Source organism: Salmo salar, chromosome 13 (assembly GCF_965601325.2).
Source record: "Salmo salar chromosome 13, fSalSal1, whole genome shotgun sequence".
NCBI lineage: Eukaryota > Metazoa > Chordata > Actinopteri > Salmoniformes > Salmonidae > Salmo > Salmo salar.
This window is the reverse complement of record NC_138303.1, coordinates 64,101,200-64,125,102: the sequence shown is the minus strand read 5'-3', so window position 1 is coordinate 64,125,102 and position 23,903 is coordinate 64,101,200. Positions and strand designations below refer to the sequence as shown.

Sequence of the window (23,903 nt, the reverse complement as noted above, 5' to 3'; positions counted from 1 at the left end):
GATATATTCAGAGGACCGTTATTAGCATGTTTTAACCACTCCTACATGAATGCTAGATTATCAGGCACTCAACAAGAAGGTCTGATTTCATTCGTATTGAAACAGGATCCAATTGGTAAATATAAAGATATAGTCCATTTAAAAAATGGAGGCCTCTTAATCTTCAGTGTTGTGATGCAAAAATTTGAGCAAAATGTTCAGCGCATAGAATTAAAAAGGTATTGTCGGATATTTTTCATCCTAATCAGACAGGTTTTTTTTACATGGACAATATATTGGAGATAATATACTGGAAACAATAGAATACCATGACATATCGGGGAAACCAGGCCTGGTTTTCATAGCTGACTTTGAAAAGGCTTTTGATAAAGTATGACTGGAGTTAATATATAAATTCCTGGAATATTTCAATTTTGGAGAATCTGTTATAAAATGGGTTAAATTGATGTATAGTAACCCTAGGTGTAAAATAGTAAATAATGGCTACTTCTCAGAAAGTTTTAAACTGTCAAGAGGAGTAAAACAAGGTTGTCCACTATCAGCATATCTATTTATTATTGCCATCAAAATGATAGCTGTTAAAATCAGATTAAACAATACTATTAAGGGGTAAGAAATCCAGGTCTGATAAAAACAAAGGTGTCATTGTAAGCTGATGATTCGTGTTTTCTTTTAAATCCAGAATTTGGATTCCTCCACAGCCTCATAGAGGATCTAGATGCTTTTTCTAATCTCTCTGGATTAAAACCAAATGATGATAAATGTACTATATTATGTATTGGATCATTCAAAAATACAACTTTTACATTACCATGTAGTTTACCAATTAAATGGTCTGATGGGGATGTGGACATACTTGGTATACATATCCCAAAAGAAAGAAATGATCTCACTCCAATAAATGTTAATAAAAAGTTAGCAGAAATAGATAAGATCTTGCACCATGCAAAGGAAAATAGCTGTCTATTTGTGGAAAAATCCCACCCACCCATCTCTTTAGTCATATCCCAGTTTACCTATTTGCTTATGGTCTTGCCTACACCTAGCGACCTGTTTTTTAAATTATATGAGCAAAAAATATTCAATTTTGTTATGAATGTCAAGCCGGACAAAATTGAATGGGCCTATCTATACAATGAATATGAATTCTGAGGGCAGAAATTATAAAAAATGTAAGCATTAGACCTCTCACTAAAGGCGTCAGTCATACAAAAGTTATACTGAAATCCAAACTGGTTCTCTAGCAAATTAGTAAGAATGTCTCACCCAATGTTCAAGAATTGTATTTTTCCCTTTATTCAGATTACAGCCTCTCACATTTGGTTATATGAAAATGAAATAATCTCCAAAATATAGTTATTTAGAAAACAATCTGTAGAAATTTGGTTGCAATTTCAGTTTAATCCAGCAGAAAAAAACAGAACAAATAATACAACAAATATTGTAGTTGAACTCAAACATGCTAATTGATAAAAAAAACATTGTTTTTCAATAGAATGTTAAAAAAATGAATACTCTTTGTAAACTATATCATAAATAGTACTGGTGGAGTTATGTCACATATGCAGCTAACAAAAATATATGGAAATGTCTGCTCTACCCAAAATTCCATTAAACTAATTGCAACATTACCGCAAAAATGGAAGAGGCAAGTGAAAGGGGGAAAAAGTAAGGAACTTGTCTGTTGGCCCTGCATTAAAGACCAAAGTGGTTAAAGAAAATTGTGTTGAATAAAAAAATATACCAGTTTCATTTAAGGACCAATAAAATGACAACTGGCCATATAGACTGCAAAATAGTTGGGAAAAGATTTTCAATGTACTGATTCAATGGCACATGGTTTATGAGCTGATACTGAAAATGACGCCGGATTCAAAACTTAGAATTGTTTTATTTAAATTATTATACAAAATTATTGCAACCAATAGAATGTTATATTTTTGTGGGATACAACCTTCCCAGCTCTGCAGATTTTGCTGCGAAGAGACTGAATCATTAGATAATTTGTTTTGGTACTGTCCATATGCAGCTTGTTTTTGGTCACAACATTTGCAACATTCACCTGGAGCTACCACTTCAGATAGCAATACTGGGTGATTTGAAAAGTCATAGTCAATCGATCAAAAATATAACAATACTTTTGGAGAAAATGTTTATCTTTGATTTAGAATCTGTAGAAACCATAAGAATAGAAATGTTCAAATATTTTGTGAAGCATCACAGCACAATTGAAAAATATATGGCAAATATAAATCCAATATGGATGGGGTTAAGAGATAGATGGGAGGGGTTGAATGGAGCTGAAAGGTGGGACTAATAACAAAAAATAGCAAATGTAAATATAGTGTGTCTGTAAAATGTATAAAGGTTCAGAACTTTTGTGAAACAGCACAGTCAAAAACATATGTCAAAAATAAATAAAACTGGATGGACATCAGAAATAGATGGGAGAGGTTGAGGGTAGAGGAAGGACAGGACTAAAAACAAACAAAATATAACTATTGTGAAATAGATTGTGCATAAAATGTATATAGTATGTATAAGCTGGAAGTAGAAGCCTAAGTGTTGTTGTTCATTAGTTTACTCCAATTAGGGGAAGGGTGGTAGGGTTAGTAGAAAATAATAAAGGAAGATATATTTTTAAAAGTGAGTCCACACCTACTCATTCCAGGGGTTTCTTTATTTTTACTATTTTCTACATTGCATGGAGAATCATGTAGTAACCAAAAAAGTGTTAAACATATCAAGATATATTTTAGGTTATTCAAAGTGGCCACCTTTGCCTTGATGACAGATGTGTACACTCTTGTTATTCTCTCAACAGGCTTGAAGGAGTTCCCACATATGCTGAGCCCTTGTTGGCTGCTTTTCCTTCACTCTGCAGTCCAACTCATCCCATAGCATCTCAATTGGGTTGAGGTCGGGTGATTGTGGAGGCCAGGTCATCTGATGCAGCACTCCATCACTCTCCTTCTTGGAGAAATAGCCTTACACAGCCCGAAGGTGTGTTGGGTCATTGTCCTGTTGAAAAACAAATGATAGTCCCACTAAGCGCAAACCAGATGGGATGGCGTATCGCTGCAGAATGCTGTGGTAGCCATGCTGGTTAAGTGTGCCTTAAAACACCAGTATCAACATCAACAGTGAAGAGGCAACTCCGAGATGCTGGCCTTCTAGGCAGAGTTGCAAAGAAAAAGCAATAGCTCTGTCCAGTGTCTGTGTTCTTTTGCCCATCTTTATCTTTTCTTTTTATTGGCTACTCTGAAATATGGCTTTTTCTTTGCAACTCTGCCTAGAAGGCCAGCATCCCGGAGTCACATCTTCACAGTTGACGTTGAGACTGGTGTTTTGTGGGTACTATTTAATGAAGCTGCCAGTTGGGGACTTGTGAGGCATCTGTTTCTCAAAATAGACACTCTAATGTACTTGTTGTGCACCGGGGCCTCCCACTCCTCTTTCTATTCTGGTTAGAGCCAGTTTGTGCTGTTCTGTGAAAGGAGTAGTACACAGCATTGTACCAGATCTTCAGTTTGTTGGCAATTTCTCGCATGGAATAGCCTTTATTTCTCAGAACAAGAATAGACTGACGAGTTTCAGAAAATACTTATTTGTTTCTAGCCATTTTGGGCCTGTAATCGAACCCACAAATGCTGATGCTCCAGATACTCAACTAGTCTAAAGAAGGTCAGTTTTAATGCTTCTTTAAATAGCACAACAGTTTTCAGCTGTGCTAACATAATTACAAGAGGGTTTTGTAATGATCAATTAGCCTTTTAAAATGATAACAAGGACATTTCTAAGTGACACCAAAATGTTGAATGTTAGTGTATGTATATAAAATATATTTAAATTTGTTTAACACCTTTTTGGTTACTACAGGATTCCATACATGTTATTTCATAGTTTTGATGTCTTCACTATTATTCTACAATGTAAAAAATAGTAAAAATAAAGAAAAACCCTGGAATGTCCAAACCTTTGACTGGTACCGTACATACATACACGACAGGACTAATATATTGTAGAATAATAGTGAAGACATCAAAACTATGAAATAACATGTATGGAATCCTGTAGTAACCAAAAAAGTGATAAACAAATTCAAATATATTTTATATTTGAGATTCTTCAAAGTACAGGAGGGGCCCCAGTGTTGACCCTTGGGGCACGGTGACAGCTCATTGCTCACTCTGACACACTTGGTTCTGCATTCACGGTATGATTTAATCCATCTCAAGGCATCGGGGGAAAAGTTGAACTTGTACAGTTTTGTGATGAGAACCTCATGGTTAACAGTATCAAACGATTTCCTTAGGTCTAGAAATACAGCCCCAACAACGCCCCCTTTGTCTTTCTTGGTCTTCACATTTTCCAGAAGAAAGCAGTTGGCCGTTTCTGTGGAGTGTTTTGCTCTGAAGCCAAACTGCATGGAGTGTATTGTGAAGGGCCTTTTGTTGAGGCGGGCAATCAGTTGCTCTGCTACACACTTTTCAGCAACCTTCGACACCACATGTAGTATACTAACGGGCCTGTAGTTACTCACCTGATCTAAAGATGGCCGTTATTATGGCCGACTTCCAGACCCTTGGAAACACCCCCTGACCAACAGATGTGCTGGTGACCCACTGACCTTAGTTATGGGGCCAATGAGTGACTCTTTGTAGTTTTTAACCTCTCTAGGGTAGGTGGGACGAAATCGTCCCACCTACTCAACAGTCAGTGGAATCCCGTGGCGTGTTATTCAAATACCTTAGAAATGCTATTACTTCAATTTCTCAAACATATGACTCTCGTTAACCTGTTGGGGCTAGGGGGCAGCATTTGCACGTCTGGATAAAAAAAATGTACCCGATTTAATCTGGTTACTAATCCTACCCAGTAACTAGAATATGCATATACTTATTATATATGGATAGAAAACACTCTAAAGTTTCTAAAACTGTTTGAATGGTGTCTGTGAGTATAACAGAACTCATTTGGCAGGCAAAACCCTGAGACATTTTCTGACAGGAAGTGGATACCTGATGTGTTGTATTGACTTTAAACCTATCCCATTGAAAAACACAGGGGTTTAGGAATATTTTGGCACTTCCTATTGCTTCCACTAGATGTCACCAGCCTTTACAAAGTGTTTTGAGTCTTCTGGAGGGAGATCTGACCGAACAAGAGCCATGGAACGGTGATGGCCGATTAGACTCTGGCGCGCGAGTTCATGTTGGGTACCCTCGTTCCAATACGTTATAAAAGAGTATGCATTCGTCCACCTTGAATATTATTCATGTTCTGGTTAAAAAAGGCCCTAATGATTTATGCTATACAACGTTTGACATGTTTGAACGAACGGAAATATATTTTTTCCCCTCGTTCATGACGAGAAGTCCGGCTGGCTTACATCATGTGCTAACGAGACGGAGATTTTTGGACATAAATGATGAGCTTTTTTGAACAAAACTACATTCGTTATGGACCTGTGATACCTGGAAGTGACATCTGATGAAGAGAATCAAAGGTAATGGATTATTTACATAGTATTTTCGATTTTAGATCTCCCCAACATGACGTCTAGTCTGTATCGCAACGCGTATTTTTCTGGGCGCAGTGCTCAGATTATTGCAAAGTGTGATTTCCCAGTAAGGTTATTTTTAAATCTGGCAAGTTGATTGCGTTCAAAAGATGTAAATCTATAATTCTTTAAATGACAATATAATATTTTACCAATGTTTTCTAATTTTAATTATTTAATTTGTGACGCTGACTTGACTGCCGGTTATTGGAGGGAAACGATTTCCTCAACATCAATGCCATAGTAAAACGCTGTTTTTGGATATAAATATGAACTTGATAGAACTAAAAATGCATGCATTGTCTAACATAATGTCCTAGGAGTGTCATCTGATGGAGATTGGAAAAGGTTAGTGCATCATTTTAGCTGGTTTTATGGTTTTGGTGACCCTGTCTTTGACTTGACAAAACATTACACACAACTCTTGTAAATGTACTGTCCTAACATACTCTAAATTTATGCTTTCGCCGTAAAACCTTTTTGAAATCGTAAAACGTGGTTAGATTAAGGAGATGTTTATCTTTCAAATGGTGTAAAATAGTTGTATTTTTGAAAAATTTGAATTTTGACATTTATTTGGATTCAAATTTGCCGCTCTTGAAATGCACCTGCTGTTGATGGAGTGCACCACGGGTGGCACGCTAGCGTCCCACCTAGCCCCAAGAGGTTAATCTAACCACACTGTCCGATTTCAAAAAGGCTTTACAACGAAAGCAAAACATTAAATTATGTCAGCAGAGTACCCAGCCAGAAATAATCAGACACCCATTTTTCAAGCTAGCATATAATGTCACATAAACCCAAACCAGAGCTAAATGCAGCACTAACCTTTGATGATCTTCATCAGATGACAATCCTAGGACATTATGTTATACAATACATGCATGTTTTGTTCAATCAAGTTCATATTTATATCAAAAACCAGCTTTTTACATTAGCATGTGACGTTCAGAACTAGCATACCCACCGCAAACTTCCGGTGAATTTACTAAATTACACACGATAAACGTTCACAAAAAACATAACAATTATTTGAAGAATTATAGATACATTACTCCTTTATGCAATCGCTATGTCCGATTTTAAAATAGCTTTTCGGTGAAAGCACATTTTGCAATATTCTGAGTAGATAGCCCAGCCATCACGGGCTAGCTATTTAGACACCCACCAAGTTTAGCCCTCACCAAAGTCAGATTTACTATAAGAAAAATTGGATTACCTTTGCTGTTCTTCATCAGAATGCACTCCCAGGACTTCTACTTCAATAACAAATGTTGGTTTGGTTCAAAATAATCCATAGTTATGTTCAAATATCCTCTGTTTTGTTTGTGCGTTCAAGACACTATCCGAAGGGTAAAGAAGGGTGACGCGCCCGACGCGTTTCGTGACAAAAAAATTCTAAATATTCCATTACTGTACTTCGAAGCATGTCAACCGCTGTTTAAAATCAATTTTTATGCCATTTTTCTCGTAAAAAAGCGATAATATTCTGACCGGGAAACCCTGTTTTAGTTCAAAGACAGAGAAAATAAAAACATGGGGTCGCCTCGTGCACGCGCCTCAGTCTCATTGTCCTCTGATCGACCACTTACCAAAGGCCCTAATGTTTTTCAGCCAGGGGCTGCAAAGACATCATTCAGCGTTTTCCCGCCTTCTGAGAGCCTATGGGAGCCGTAGGAAGTGTCACGTTACAGCAGAGATCCTCAGTTTTCAATAAAGAGAGTGAAGAAGCCCAAGAAATTGTCAGACAGGCCACTTCCTGTAAGGAATCTTCTCAGATTTTTGCCTGCCATATGAGTTCTGTTATACTCAAAGACACCATTCAAACAGTTTTAGAAACTTTAGGGTGTGTTCTATCCAAAGCCAATAATTATATGCATATTCTAGTTTCTGGGCAGGAGTAATAATCAGATTAAATCGGGTACGTTTTTTATCCGGCCATGTAAATACTGCCCCCAAAGTCCAGCCCAAACACGTCTTTGGCTTTAGAGTTCTTTAGTGAGCTAATCACCTTGTTCACCTCTGACTCAGAAACCTCACTTATGATGAAGACAGGTTGAGTGTCATTCACTGGTGCTAAGCTGAGCCCAAGAAACCAGTGTAATTGAAGGCTGTTGCTATTTTGACTGTGTCCTGTGTTAGTCTCATTCACATTGATTTCTAGTCTTTTTGCAGTATTACTAGGGTCTTTCCCTGTTCACTTTTTTAGATTCTCCCAGATCAATTGATCATTTCCCTTCACCAATTATCTTGATAAAAAAGTTTGCCTTGAACTGTTTGATTCCTTTTACCACCTTATTTCTCAACATGATAAACCTACAGTACCTCTGTCATGCTCTAATTAGGACTTTAGGGCTGTTTTTAGAGCATGACCTCGTTCTTTCATGCTCTTTTGGCCAGTTTTGGATTAGATTTTCTTCAGGAAGCCATTTAATGTAGTCTGGATTGTGGATAGGACAAGAGATCAGTGCAGTTAATTCCCTAGTTTTCAAAATAATTGAATTCACTCTTAGGTATTCTGAACTGATCAGGCTTTCTAACAGTAGAGAGGTTAAACCTGTTCTTGGAAAGCTTTCTGGCTATAAGTGTCAGATTATGATCAGACAGCCCAGTAACCATATTGAATGATTTAGTCACTCTCTCTGGTCTATTACTGAACACCAGATCAATCTGTGTTTCAGAACAAGTCACCCTGGTTGGCCCTTTAACCTCTTGGGGCTAGGTGGGACGCTAGCGTGCCACCTGTGGTGCACTCCATCAACAGCAGGTGCATTTCAAGAGCGGCAAATTTGAATCCAAATAAATGTCAAAATTCAAATTTTTCAAAAATACAACTATGTTACACCATTTGAAAGATAAACATCTCCTTAATCTAACCACGTTTTACGATTTCAAAAAGGTTTTACGGCGAAAGCATAAATTTAGAGTATGTTAGGACAGTACATTTACAAGAGTTGTGTGTAATGTTTTGTCAAGTCAAAGACAGGGTCACCAAAACCATAAAACCAGCTAAAATGATACACTAACCTTTTACAATCTCCATCAGATGACACTCCTAGGACATTATGTTAGACAATGCATGCATTTTTAGTTCTATCAAGTTCATATTTATATACAAAAACAGCGTTTTACTATGGCATTGATGTTGAGGAAATCGTTTCCCTCCAATAACCGGCAGTCAAGTCAGCGTCACAAATTAAATAATTAAAATTAGAAAACATTGGTAAAATATTATATTGTCATTTAAAGAATTATAGATTTACATCTTTTGAACGCAATCAACTTGCCAGATTTAAAAATAACCTTACTGGGAAATCACACTTTGCAATAATCTGAGCACTGTGCCCAGAAAAATACGCGTTGCGATACAGACTAGACGTCATGTTGGGGAGATCTAAAATCGAAAATACTATGTAAATAATCCATTACCTTTGATTCTCTTCATCAGATGTCACTTCCAGGTATCACAGGTCCATAACGAATGTAGTTTTGTTCAAAAAAGCTCATCATTTATGTCCAAAAATCTCCGTCTCGTTAGCACATGATGTAAGCCAGCCGGACTTCTCGTCATGAACGAGGGGAAAAAATATATTTCCGTTCGTTCAAACATGTCAAACGTTGTATAGCATAAATCATTAGGGCCTTTTTTAACCAGAACATGAATAATATTCAAGGTGGACGAATGCATAGCCTTTTATAACGTATTGGAACGAGGGTACCCAACATGAAGTAGCGCGCCAGGTGTCTAATGGGACATCACCGTTCCATGGCTCTTGTTCGGTCAGATCTCCCTCCAGAAGACTCAAAACACTTTGTAAAGGCTGGTGACATCTAGTGGAAGCAATAGGAAGTGCCAAAATATTCCTAAACCCCTGTGTTTTTCAATGGGAGAGGTTTAAAGTCAATACAACACATCAGGTATCCACTTCCTGTCAGAAAATGTCTCAGGGTTTTGCCTGCCAAATGAGTTCTGTTATACTCACAGACACCATTCAAACAGTTTTGGAAACTTTAGAGTGTTTTCTATCCATATATAATAAGTATATGCATATTCTAGTTACTGGGTAGGATTAGTAACCAGATTAAATCGGGTACATTTTTTTTATCCAGACGTGCAAATGCTGCCCCCTAGACCCAACAGGTTAACTAGATGTGTAAGGTCAAATGTATTAGTGACCTGTTTGAGGGTTTTCCTAAAAGACTTGTCTTCATAATTCATGTTAGAATCTTCCAGTAAGAAGACCTCTTTCCAAAAATCACATTCCCTAAGCATGCTACTGATCAAAAAACACACTTTTGGTGGAAGGTGATCTACAGTATACAGTGCATTCTAATTAGGGTAAAATACATTTGGGAAGACAGTGTAATGTTTAGGCCAATACATTCTAGTTCATTATCACATGACCACTCAATTTGTTTACATCGGACTTGTTCTTTAATGTAAATCATCAGACCCCCTCTTCTTTCAATCCTGTCTCTTTTGAAAACATTGTAGCCAGGCACAATCAAAGCAGCAGATGGAGAGTTTTTATGGAGCCATGTCTCTAAAAAGCAGATGAAGGTTGGAGTCTGTGAGAAGATGTTGAATTTGATCAGTTTTTGGAATCTTCTGTGTTTTCTGACGGCTGGGTTTAGGCCGTTTGTTTCGTTTTGATTATGGGCAGTTCGGTAGTGCAATTAACTATCCTTCCGCTTGCACTGGATGCAGTGAACTAATTAGAACAGCTTGCATGACAGAAGCAGAGTTGGGGATCGAATACCACTCAGGGATTTCACCATGAGGCCAATGGTGACTTTAAAAAAGTTAGAGTTTAATGGCTGTGATAGGAGAAAACCGAGGATGGATCAACAACATTGTAGTGAAAAGAAGGAAGCCATTTTAGAATAAAAATATTCCAAAACACATATCCTGTTTGCAATAAGCCACTAAGGTAAAACTGTAAATGATGTGGCAAATAAATTAACTTTGTCATGAATATAAAGCATTATGTTTGGAGCAAATCCAACCCATCAACTCTTCGTATTTTGAAGTATGGTGGTGGTTGCATTATGTTATGGGTGTGCTTGTCATCGGCAAGGAGTTTTTTGGGGGATAAAAATAAACGGAATAGAGCTAAGCAATCGCAAAATCCTAGAGGAAAGCCTGGGTCAGTCTGCTTTCCAACAGACACTGGGAGACAGATTCACCTTTCAGCAGGACAATAATCTGAAACACAAGGCCAAATATATATATTTTGTTTTAACCATTATTTAACTAGGCAAGTTAAACAAATTCTTATTTACAATGACGGCCTACCACGGCCAAACCCTAACCAGGACAGCGCTGGGTCAATTGCGTGCCTCCCTATGGAACTCACAATCACAGCCGGTTGTGATACAGCCTGGTATCGAACCAGGGTGTCACGTTGGTATGAATGAGTCGGGAGACAGGTGCAGGAATGCGTAATAGGGGTTTCTATTACACCCAAATTACGGCGTTCCGTGTAAAGCCACGGGGACGAAAACCAAACAAACACTTATACAACACACAGGGTTGAAACCCAAAACAAAAACTGTGAGGAGTATCTTGAATAAATAACACACGCGCAACGATTAACCCTCGGGACGGGACCCATAATCATCTGCGCAATCCACAAGGGCACGAAAGCCCAAAACACACAGCACATTTACTCACTCACACGCAACAACGGACATTGTAACAATAATCGACCACCAAATGGAAACCAAAGGGCACACTTATACAAGTACTAATCACTGGGAATAGGGGCCAGGTGTGCATAATGAAAGTTCCGGAGTGATCCGTGACACAGGGTCTGTAGTAACGCCTCTAGCACTGAGATGCAGTGTCTTAGACTGCTGCGCCACTCTAACATGCATTTACTCAGGGTTGTGAATACTTATGTAAATTACATATTTCTGTATTTCATTTTCAATACATTTGCAAACATTTCTAAAAACATGTTTTCACTTTGTCATTATGGGGTATTGTGTGTAGATGTGTGAGAAAATAAATATATTTAATCCATGTTGAATTCAGGCTGTAACACAACAAAATGTGGAATAAGTCAAGGAGTATGAATTACTTTGCATTCATTTAATGAAAAAATATTTAAAAAATCTTACCATTTGTTTGACTGTTGGAGGGAGGAAGTCGAACCGCTCGCGTTCTACCGAAGATGGGCTACTTACTAACTCAGGATTTATCACTACTTTCTGCTTTTATCTGTGGCGCTGCTTTCCTGTGCTAGTCTACAAGTTCTGCGCTATCATAAGGGCTTTTTAATTAGCCATATATACTGTAAGGCAAACATCTATACACATATCCTATCTGTTCATTCAAAATCTTTTTCTCGAGCCGCCACTCTTGCTTAGGAGACCACACGTACACAGACTCATAAAGATGTACAGTATAAAGGGCACATTTGCCACTAGACGGGAAAGCCCTCTATGGGCTTTGCTATCACAGAAGCGATCAATGGCATAGTTCAGAAGTGCGCCCTCTATACATTTCTATGGACAACAGCTGTCATGAAATTTCTCCAAACAGCCTTTCTCTGCTCGCTCGAGAACTAAATAAGGAAACAAGCCGAGATGGGATCATCGAAACACGCCCGGTAGAGATATGATTCTGAAAGTAACATGCGTTGCTTGACAAAGTAACTAATGATATTACCCAATTTGAAAAAGCAGTGTGTTACTTTACTAGATTAATCATAAAAGTAATCTGATTACATTACACATAACTTTTGTAACCCATTACCCCCAACATTGGTCACAACTACAAACGTATCTTAATATTTCCAGTGTTGCATTGCACATGTTGCAAATAACCTGCCCTTTTTTTCATAAGGACATTAATTGAAGGTAAAATTAGATGAAAAGGCAGAATCCTTCTCCATGTCTGAAGATACGCTCGAACCCACTGTGAGGACACACATTTTTAAATAACCAATTATCTCTGCAGTGTATTTGACACACTTTGGGAAACAACTGTAGATGTAACTGCAAAGTAAGAAAAAGTTGTGTGCATCTGTTGACAAGTATTCGTTCGTTAGCCTAGCTCTATTGCCAGGGGCAGAATTCTGTTTCAAGTGAAACATTATTGCAATGCCATGTAATGCCAGGAATCAAGAGGTTCCATTTGACAAAGGCTAAATGCTTTTGAAAGCATGTGTTCATTCTTAATAACAAATGCTTTCTTTCCAAGGACATGTTTTTAAAGATTGAAGTCTATGAGATTTCTAGTCAACAACAGTACTCTCAAATATAAAACTGTTCAGGTTAAAGCTTAGAAATGCGATATGTTCCCTGTATTGTTTTGATAGCTTTTAGAGTAAGCTGCGACTAAACTACTCAACAATGATTCTCACATAGCAACATTTTCATATTAAACCCATGAAACCACCTCCAAGTGTCCCAACATATAGCTGCATTAGCTCTTGCTCTTTAAACGTTTCATATCATTTAAATCACAGCAGAGGTTGTAAATTAAACAATGAGGGCACAACAACAACCAGCAGTGCTCTTCCTCCTACCCCCTACCTGGACCCAGAGGTTGGCGCTGGCTGTTGCTGTTCATCCTCCTACACTGTTGAATGATTGTTTACTGAAGCAAGGGTAGGCGCACTGACAAGTACGGTTATCAGGGAACTGATGAGTTTGGTTATGACATGGCTTGTCTTACCCACCCGGCCGTTCGGTGGAGGAGGGCAAGTGTGGCTTATTTGCGTGTTTGTGTGTGTGTGTGTGTGTGTGTGTGTGTGTGTGTGTGTGTGTGTGTGTGTGTGTGTGTGTGTGTGTGTGTGTGTGTGTGTCAGAGATAGACATAGATTGAGAGAAGGTTGGAGGGTAGTTTATGTTGGGGGGTGGGGGGTGGTAGAGGCAGGAAGGAGAGTGTTTACTGGTCTTGGCATTTCTATTTGAAAGAAGCCACAATCATTGCTGGTAAGGTGTGTCAGTGCAAATGGTTCCAGAATCACTGTACCTCGCGACGTTTCATGCGGTTCCTTAACCTGCCTCAGTGCACTTTAGTGACATTGGAGTGTCCCGGAGTGACACACAGGAATGGAATTTAATTCAGCCTAAACTGCCTCCCCCTGCAATATGCAGATGAATTGAGTTTTGTTTGTCAATGTTTCTTGTGAGGTTTGTGATAAGACTTGAATACACTGAAAGTTAAAGGGATTATCAAATAATTTGTAATTGCGTAGGTCTCCAGAGATCTGAAACTACAAAGATCAACACCATCAATTGGTTGCCTCTGATCATTTCCATGTGTATCTCATTAAAGGGCAGCTCTACTATCAACAAGCAGGTGTCATAATTAGTCCTGCCGTGACTCTGGGAAGGAGACAGCACCCTCGCACCTAGCTCGGGGATGGGGGATGACACGGGATCGTGTCCTGCCTTGCCAACCTCCCCAAACACCCGTTGTGACAACTGAACCCACAAGTAGCAACATGCTTGGATGCATCTCACCACCTAAACTGGTTTATTCAGGTGTCACCGACATGTCTTCGGGCATTGGCCCAGTTGAGGGATCCCTGGGCCAGGTGTTGTCCTGCAAGGTAGTCACAACAGGAGCTTCCTCCCAAGGCTGGGGTGCGCTGTGCGAGGGTTACTCAATTCTGGGAGTATGGACAGTGCCAGCTTTTTGTCTGTTTTTCTAATCCGGGTCACGGCAGGGCGCTCACTAATCAGCATCTCTCCCACTGGATTATGGAGGCTATCTCCCTGGCATATAGCAGCAAGGGGCGAGGGTTATCCAGCGGTGTACACACCCACTCCACCAGGGGTTTGGCGATGTCTTGGGCGTTTAAATGGTTGACCAGATGTGTTGGTCATTACTGAGACATGGTTAAGGAAGAGTGTTTTGTTACATTCTTAAACCACCTCCTAAAGCAATAGGACTCCCTAAATATTTCTCAGATTATGACCAATCCCAAAAGGTATGACTCCAAACACCCAGAAAAGGCTACTCTCCTCTATGTTATCCTCACAAATAATCGTGATCGGTATCAGTATGGTGTTTTCTGTAATGACCTTAGTGATCACTGCTTCACAGCGTGTGTTCGTAATGGCTGCTCAGTGAAACGTCCTGTCCTGATTTGTCATAGACGCTTGCTAAAAAACTTTAACAAACATGCCCCCATGAGAATGAGAATTAAAAACAAGTTCAGCCCCTGGTTAGACCGTAATCTAGCAGAGTTACTCCACCTCAAGAATTGCATTTGGCGAAAAGCTTGGCACACGCATTCTCAGGCTGACTGGCTCTCGTTCAGGCAAATGAGAAATAAGTGCATTCAGGCCATCCAGAAGGCCAAAGTTAATTACTTTAAGGAGCAGTACTCTCTCTGTGGGTCTAACCCCAATAAGTTCTGGAAAACGGTTGAAGACCTGGAGAATAAACCCTCTTCCTCACAGCTGCCCATGTCCCTTAATGTTGATGATGTGGTTGTTACTGACAAGAAGCACATGGCTGAGCTCTTTAATCACTATCTCATTAAGTCAGGATTCCTATTTGACTCAGCCATGCCTCCTTGCCCATCCAACATTTCCTCATCTCCCACCCCTTTTAATGCGACTAGCCCTGATGCTCCTCCCTCTTTTATCCCCTGCCCCGCTACAAAGTTTTTCCCTGCAGGCGGTCACTGAGTCCAAGGTGCTAAAAGAGCTCCTTAAACTTGACCCCCAAAAACCATATGGGTCAGATGGTTTAGACCCTTTCTTCTTTAAGGTTGCTGCCCCTATCATCGCCAAGCCTATCTCTGACCTTTTTAACCTGTCTCTCCTCTCTGGGGAGGTTCCCATTTCTTGGAAGGCAGCCACGGTTCGTCCATTATTTAAAGAGGGAGATCAAGCTGATCCTAACTGTTATAGGCCTATTTCTATTTTGCCCTGTTTATCAAAAGTGTTGGAAAAACTTACCTGGCTTTCTTGATGTCTATAGTATTATCTCTGGTATGCAATCTGGTTTCCGCTCAAGTTATGGATGTGTCACTGTAAGGTTAAAGGTCCTCAAAGATGTCACCATCACCCTTGATTCTAAGCAATGTTGTGCTGCTATTTTTATTGACTTGGCCAAGCTTTTGATATGGTAGACCATTCCAATCTTATGGGCCGTGTCTCTGAGGGGTCTTTGGCTTGGTTTGCTAACTACCTCTCTCAAAGAGTGCCTGTCACCAAGGGAGTACCCCAAGGCTCGATCCTAGGCCCCACGCTTTTCTCAATTTACATCAACAAAATAGCTCAGGCAGTAGGAAGCTCTCTCATCCATTTATATGCAGATGATACTGTCTTATACTCAGCTGGCCCCTCCCCAGTGTTAAATGCTCGACAACAAAACTTACTTAATAGTCTCCGACAAACTTTCTCTGCCCTTAACCTTGTTCTGCACACCTCCAAAACAAAGTGCATGTGGTTTGGTAATAAAGTGGGATTACTACCTCTGAGGGTTTATAGCTTGAGGTAGTCACCCCATACAAGCACTTGGGAGCTTGGCTTGACGGTACACTGACCTTCTCTCAGCACATATCAAAGCTGCATGCTAAAGTTCCTCTATCGTAGTCACTCCTCTTTCACCCCAGCGACCAAACTAACACTGATTCAAATGACCATCCTACCCATGCTAGATTACGGAGACGTAATTTACAGATCAGCAGGTAAGGGTGCTCTCGAGCTTAGGCCACATTCCCCCATATCTGAGATATCTACTGCAGCCCTCATCCTCTGTTGTGCCAGTCACATTATGTTAAAGGTCCCCAAAGCTCACACATCCCTGGGTCGCTCATCTTTTCAGTTCGCTGCAGCTAGCGACTGGAAGGAGCTGCAACAAACACTCAAACTGGACAGTTTTATCTCAATCTCTTCATTCAAAGACTCAATCATGGACACTCTTACTGACAGTTGTCTTTGCGTGATGAATTGTTGTTTCTACCTACTTGCCCTTTGTGCTGTTGACTGTGCCCAATATTGTTTGTACCATGTTTTGTTGTGTTGTTACCGTGTTGTTGTCATGTTTTTTTGCTATCATGCTGTGTTGTCATGTGTTGCTGCCATGCTGTGTTGTTGTCTTAGGTCTCTCTTTACGTAGTGTTGTCTCCCCTGTTGTGAAGTGCACCAGTCCCTCCTGCAGCAAAGCACCCCCAAAACATGATGCTGCCACCCCTGTGTTTCACGGTTGGGATGGTGCTCTTCGGCTTGCAAACCTCCACCTTTTTCCTCCAAACGTAACAATGGTTATTATGGCCTTACAGGTTATGTCGATATAGGACTCGTTTTACTGTGGATGTAGATACTTTTCACCTGTTTCCTCCAGCATCTTCACAAGGTCCTTTGCTGTTGTTCTGGGATTGATTTGCACCTTTCGCACCAAAGTATATTCATCTCTAGGAGAGAGAACACATCTCCTTCCTGAGCGGTATGATGGCTGCGTTGTCCCATGGTGTTTATACTTGCTTACTATTGTTTGTACAGATGAACATGGTACCTTCAGGCATTTCAAATTTGCTCCCAAGGATGAACCAGACTTGTGGAGGTCTACAATTATTTTTCTGAGGTCTTGGCTGATTTCTTTTGGTTTTTCCATGATGTCAAGCAAAGAGGCACAGAGTTTGAAGGTAAGCCTTGAAATACATCCAAAGGTACACCTCCAATTGACTCAAATGATGTCTACTAGACTATCAGAAGCTTCTAAAGCCATGACATCATTTTCTGGAATGTTCCAAGCTGTTTAAAGGCACAGTCAACTTAGTGTATGTAAACTTCTGACCCACTGGAATTGTGATATAGTGAGTTATAAGTGAAATAATCTGTTTGTAAACATTTGTTGGAAAAATTACTTGTCATGCACAAAGTAGATGTCCTAACCGACTTGCCAAAACTAGTGTTTGTTAACAAGAAATGTGTGGAGTGGTTGTAAAACGAGTTTTAATGACTCCAACCTGTATCTAAACTTCCGACTTCAACTGTATATACAAAAGTATGTGGACACCCCTATAAATTTGTGGATTCGGCTATTTCAGCCACACCTGTTGCTGACTGGTGTATAAAATTGAACACACAACCATGCAATCTCAATAGATAACCATTGTTAGTAGAATGGCCTTACTGAAGAGCTCAGTGACTTTCAATGTGGCACAGTCATAGGATGCCACCTTTCCATCAAATCAGTTCATCACATTTATGCCCCGCTAGAGCTGCCCTGGTCAACAGTAAGTGCTGTAATTGTGAAGTGGAAACGTCTTGGGGCAACAACGGCTCAGCCGCGAAGTGGTAGGTCACACAAGCTCACAGAACGGGACCACCGAGTGCTGAAGCACGCAGCCTATAAAAATCCTCTGTCCTCCTTTGTAACACTCACTACCGAGTTCCAAACTGCCTCTGGAAGCAACATCAGCACAAGAACTGCTCGTCGGTGTTTCCATGGCCAAGAAGCCGCAAACAAGCCTAAGATCACCATGCGCAATTCCAAGCGGCCCCTTAGTTCCAGTGAAGGGAAATCTTAGCGCTACAGCATACAATCACATTCTAGTTGATTCTGTGCTTCCAACTTTGTGACAACAGTTTGGGGAAAGCCCTTTCCTGTTTCAGCATGACAATGCCCTGTGCACAAAGCGAGGTCTGTACAGAAATGGTTTGTCGAGATGAATTGGAATGTGGACTGCAAGCCAGGCCTAATTGCCCAACATCAGTGCCCAATCTCACTAATGCTCTCGTGGCTGAATGGAAGCAAGTCCCCGTAGCAATGTTCCAACATCTAGTGGAAAGCCTTCCCAGAAGAGTGGAAGCTGTTATAGCAGCAAAGCACCAACTCTGTATTAATGCCCATGATGCTCGACGAGCAGGTGTCCACATACTTTTGGTCTTGTAGTGTATGACTATAACTAATATTCCCTGAAATATGGAAGTGAGGTAAAACACCTGTTTAGCCCCGTGCCGCCCGTTCCTGGGCTTGGTAAAGAGCGGTTTTAAGAAGAATGAATCCGAGCCTCACGCTTATCACCTGTGGAACATTATTTGATGTATTATGTTATTTGTTAACAGGACATAATATGTAACCTAACATAGCACAAAATATATGACATAACATAACATAACTTGCATTCAAATATCTGACATAACCCCAGAAGTCAAATGACAGCATCTTCCATGACACGAGCAGTGCAGACACAGACAGACAGACCCTTCCCAAACCCTGTCCTTGAATGGGGGATCATTTCAGCAGTTCTGAATCATCCCTGTAATGTTACATCACAGGGTCAACTGGAGTCACACTCTAAATCCTGGTGTTGACTCTTGACCTTGGACCTAATCCCAGCCATCTTCAGGGTTTCTAAACCAACCCGCATCCTTTGTTAGTCTGTCAGTTCTGCGGTCACGGCAGCCTCAGTGTTAGTCAGAGCTGCGAGGGCAGTGACAGAAGAGATGGCGAGAGATGGTATAGTGGTATAGTGCTGCGTGGAGACATCAATGTTGATAAGGTCACAGCTGTCAGCAGCAGATTAGGCCCTAATCTTACCTGATTTGACCTTTCCACCGAGCATAAACTCCATTAGCCGAGCAGGAGAGCCTTCGCCTGTGAGCAACCTGTCACCGCCGCAACGTTACCCCCTACGCCATTGATGGAAATGGGATTGCTTGTTGACACAGGGGGACCGCGAGGATGCAGGAGGGTGGTTGCGAGTATGGCTCTGGCAGGCAGAAGTAATGCAGTCACACCAGATTGTCCATAAGCTGAATGTGATTCACGTGTCACAACGGCTATGGGTGATTTCCATAGCTTAAATTGACCTGATTTCAACACTGTATGTGTGCACCTGAGACTAGAGTAGCACTGAGTGGACTCGGACCACTCAGTCTCAGAGGGTAGGCTGGTGATTATGTATGGGTTTTTTTTCTTCCCATGGGAAATGTTCCTATAGGTCATCTTCACCTGCGTGATACGAATGCCATAGGAAGGGGAATAGGATCATTCTCAGGGGTCTCTGGTCTGTGGTTCTCAAGGGCCTCCTAGACAATGGTTTCCTGTTTATTTCCTCCATTGCTTTTGTAATCCTTCTGCTTGTTTCAGGGTGTGGTGTTGACCAGGGCAAGAGGGTCTTACATTTCCAGTCCTGATATCACATTGTATTACATAGAAACTATGCCATCTGTAAAGCATTTGTATACACCAAACTATAACTAATACAACACAATTTCATTCTAATTTCCATATCTGTTTCTGGGTTTTATCTCATTACATTTGTATTTTATTCGTAGATTTCAACAGCACAAGAACAATGTGGAAACAGTAGAAAAATAATATGTATGAAATAAGCATCTATCAACCAAAGTAATTATGTAGAAACTACAGTCTGACTTACTTTGTAATAACCTTTCTTATTACTGGCAACAAACAGTCATTACTGGAAATAGTTATTACCATGTTATTATTCCATTATTCTGAGCTATAATGTAAAGTGCTACTGACATATTTTAAGTGTTATAGCAACAAATGAATAGGAAAAGCTTCTAGAAATGAAGAATGTAGCATGGGTAACTAAAAAACAAAAAATTCCCCTCTCTGTAGTCCCATGTGGTGCCCCAGCCTAATTAGGGTTGTGTGCTGTGTGTGTGTGAATGTGTGTATCACCAGTGTTGAAAAGGGAAGATTGTGCTGCTACTTTTGTTGGTGTCTGAGCCTGTGTCATTAGTGTCACAGCAGCAATGTACAGGTACAGTTGAAGTCGTAAGTTTACATACACTTAGGTTGGAGTCATTAAAACTTGTTTTTCAACACATTTCTTGTTTGCAAACTAGAGTTTTGGCAATCTACTTTGTGCATGACACAATTAATTTTTCCAACAATTGTTTACGGACAGATTACTTCACTTATAATTCACTGTATCACAATTCCAGTGGGTCAGAAGTTTACATACACTGAGTTGACTGTGCCTTTAAACAGCTTGGAAAATTCCAGAAAATGATGTCATGGCTTTAGAAGCTTCTGATAGGCTAATTGACATCATTTGAGTCAATTGGAGGTGTACCTGTGGATGTATTTCAAGGCCTACCTTCAAACTCAGTGCCTCTTTGCTTGACATCATGGGAAAATCAATAGAAATCAGCCAAGAACTCAGAAAAACAATTGTAGACCTCCACAAGTCTGGTTCATCCTTGGGAGCAATTTCCAAATGCCTGAAGGTACCACGTTCATCTGTACAAACAATAGTACGAAAGTTTAAACACCATGGGACAACACAGCCGTCATACCGCTCAGGAAGCAGACACGTTCTGTCTCCTAGAGATGAATATACTTTGGTGCGAAAAGTGCAAGTCAAACCCAGAACAATAGCAAAGGACCTTGTGAGGATGCTGGAGGAAACAGGTGAAAAGTATCTACATCCACAGTAAAACAGGTCCTATATCGACATAGCCTGAAAGGCCACTCAGCAAGGAAGAAGCCACTGCTCCAAAACCGCCATAAAAAAAGACAGACTACGGTTTGCAACTGCACATGGGGACAAAGATCGTACTTTTTGGAGAAATGTCTTCTGGTCTGATGAATCAAAAATAGAACTGTTTGGCCATAATCACCATCGTTATGTTTGGAGGAAAAAGGGGGAGGCTTGCAAGCCGGAGAACACCATCCCAACCGTCAAGCACGGGGGTGGCAGCATCATGTTTTGGGAGTGCTTTGCTGCAGGAGGGACTGGTGCACTTCACAAAATATATATCATCATGAGGATGGAAAATGATGTGGATATATTGAAGCAACATCTCAAGACATCAATCAGGAAGATAAAGCTTGGTCGCAAATGGGTCTTCCAAATGGACAATGACCCCAAGCATACTCCCAAAGTTGTGTCAAAATGGCTTAAGGACAACAAAGTCAAGGTATTGGAGTGGCCATCACAAAGCCCTGACCTCAATCCTATAGAAAATCTGTGGGCAGAACTGAAAAAGCGTGTGCGAGCAAGGAGGCCTAGAAACCTGACTCAGTTACACCAGCTCTGTAAGGAGGAATGGGACACAATTCATCCAACTTATTGTGGGAAGCTTGTGGAAGTCTACCTGGAATGTTTGACCCAAATTAAGCAAATTAAAGGCAATGCTACAAATACTAATTGAGTGTATGCAAACTTCTGACCCACTGGTAATGTGATGAAAGAAATAAAAGCTGAAATAAATAATTCTCTCTATTATTATTCTGACATTTCACATTCTTAAAATAAAGTGGTGATCCTAACTGACCTAAGACAGGGAATTTTTACTAGGATTAAATGTCAGGAATTGTGAAAAACTGAGTTTAAATGTATTTGGCTAAGGTGTATGTAAACTTCCAACTTCAACTCTATGTGTTATCACCTGCTATGTATGTGTGAGACAGCTGATAGGCACTTGGCCCCACAAAGTGGTGTAGGGTGAAGTTGCCCGTAGATGCTGATGGGGGAGAGAGAGAGTGAGAGTGAGCGAGAGATGGTTACCATGTCATTTGCATCTTAAATAAGGTAAGAATTATTGTGTTTATTTATTTTTTATTTTTTTATTTTACTAGGCAAGTCAGTTAAAAACAACTGCCTTGTTAAGAGGCAGAACTACATATTTTTATTTTGTCAGCTCAGGGATTCAATCTTGCAACCTTTCAGTTACTAGTCCAACACTCTAACCACTAGGTTACCTGCCACCCAAAATGTTTCTGGGGTTATGTTGGAAACTGAGTATGTATATATAGTGCAAATATAAGTTTGTTTGTGCTTTACACTAATAATTATCACCAGAATTAAGTGTGTATTCACACTGAATAAAATATAAACTCAGCAAAAAAAGAAACGTCCTCTCATTGTCAACTGTGTTAATTTTCAGCAACTTAACATATGTAAATATTTGTTTTAACATAACAAGATTCAACAACTGAGACATAAACTGAACACGTTCCACAGACATGTGACTGACATAAATAACAAAAAGTAACAGTCAGTATCTGGTGTGACCACCAGCTGCATTAAGTATTACAGTGCATCTCCTTCTCATGGACTGTACCAGATTTGCCAGTTCTTGCTGTGAGATGTTACCCCACTCTTCCACCAAGGCACCTGCAAGTTCCCAGACATTTCCCTGGCCCTTTCCCTCACCCTCCGATTGAACAGGTCCCAGACGTGCTCAATGGGATTGAGATCCGGGCTCTTCGCTGGCCATGGCAGAACACTGAAATTCCTGTGTTGCAGGAAATCGATCCCGCTCCAGAGTACAGGCCTCGGTGTAACGCTCATTCCTTCGACGATAAACGCAAATCCGACCATCACCCCTGGTGAGACAAACCTGCGACTCGTCAGTGAAGAGCGCTTTTTGACGTAGGTGACGTTGTTGCCGGTGATGTCTGATGAGGACCTGCCTTGCAACAGGCCTACAAGCCCTCAGTCCAGCCTCTCTCGGCCTATTGCGGACAGTCTGAGCACTGATGGAGGGATTGTGCGTTCCTGGTGTAACTTGGGCATTTGTTGTTGCTATCCTTTACCTGTCCCACAGGTGTGATGTTCAGATATACCGATCCCGTGCAGGTGTTGTTACACGTGGGCTGCCACTGCGAGGACAATCAGCTGTCCATCCTGTCTCCCTGTAGCTCTGTCTTAGGTATCTCACAGTACGGGCATTGTAATTTATTGGCGTCATCTGCAGTCCTCATATCTCCTTGCAGCATGCCTAAGGCATGTTCACGCAGATGAACAGGTACCAGGGGCATCTTTCTTTTGGTGTTTTTCAGAGTCAGTAGAAAGGTCTCTTTAGTGTCCTAAGTTTTCATAACCGTGACCTTAATTGCCTACCGTCTGTAAGTTGTTAGTGTCTTAACGACCGTTCCACAGGTGCATGTTCATTAATTGTTTATGATTCATTGAACAAGCATGGGAAAGTATTTAACCCTTTACAATGAAGATCTGTGGATTTTTACCTTTACATTTTAGTCATTTAGCAGACGCTCTTATCCAGAGCGACTTACAGTAGTGAATGCATTTATTTTTTTGTACTGGCCCCCCGTGGGAATCGAACCCACAACCCTGGCGTTGCACACACCATGCTCTACCAACTGAGCCACAGGGAATGACGAATTATCTTTGAAAGACAGGGTCCTGAAAAAGGGACGTTTATAAAGTTTATAAATGCAACATGTACTGACTGGTTTTCTGATCCACTCCCCTACCTTTTTCTCAGGTGTCTGTGGCCAAAAGATTCATATCTGTATTCCCAATCATGTGAAATCCAAAGTTTTTGGCCTGATGAATTTATTCAATTGACTGATTCCTTATATGAACTGATTGTCCTCGCAGTGGCAGCCCACGTGTAACAACACCTGCACGAGTCA

General features: G+C 40.5%; 1 protein-coding gene across 1 annotated transcript in view; it reads left to right on the top strand.

The window, feature by feature from the left end:
• The window catches only part of LOC106567547 (kin of IRRE-like protein 3), a 368,305-nt gene that overhangs the window by 142,184 nt on the left and 202,218 nt on the right, over window positions 1–23,903 (top strand). The gene's annotated exons all lie outside the window — the stretch shown is intronic.